We start from the raw sequence: 719 nt of genomic DNA on the forward strand, positions 1-719 counted from the left end.
TGTAAAAAAAATCTTATAAAACTTATGACAATTTGGAAGGGATAAAATACCCTTATTGCCATTAAAGATATTGAAATCTCCAGCTACTACAAGCTAAAAAAATCTTACATAAATCGAAAATAAAATGGAGAGGTTAAAACTCTAAGCTTACTCAACTCTCAAATATAAAATAGGGTAAATATATTTACAATATGGCTTCGAAACAGATTAATATTCTCTGCATAAGAACCGATTCTCAGCCATTCTGAACAATCATGTATAGCATCGTAGCACAAGCAATTTTTTTTACATATATTGAAATAAAAATTATAAAATTAATATTAGTTTTGCTAGCCAGGGCCTTCGGCCCCTCGTGGGTGACAAAACTTGTATAAATCTGATAATTTTTTATTTTAGTATCCCCGGAAAGCTGTCGAAATTACGATGCGATAAATAACTAATCATGCAATGGTTGCAAAAAGGGAAGAATTAGTACTGTTTCAATCAGATCAGCCATTTCCAAGATCGACAGCTACAGACGACAAAAAAAAGAACTATTTTATTTTATTTCATATTAAAAACAGTACCGATTGCCGATAACATTTACTATTTGTTATGTAAAAGATTTTTTTTCTAAAAAAGTATTTTTTTGTGATTTTAAAAGTCGTCTTATTTGCAGTCATTTTTCATTTTTCATTTTTCACAAGAAAAAAACAAGATTCAATAAAAGTGCCCAAAGT

Source organism: Acartia tonsa, chromosome 8, assembly GCF_053477335.1.
Source record: "Acartia tonsa isolate MP-2025a chromosome 8, ASM5347733v1, whole genome shotgun sequence".
Taxonomy (NCBI): domain Eukaryota; kingdom Metazoa; phylum Arthropoda; class Copepoda; order Calanoida; family Acartiidae; genus Acartia; species Acartia tonsa.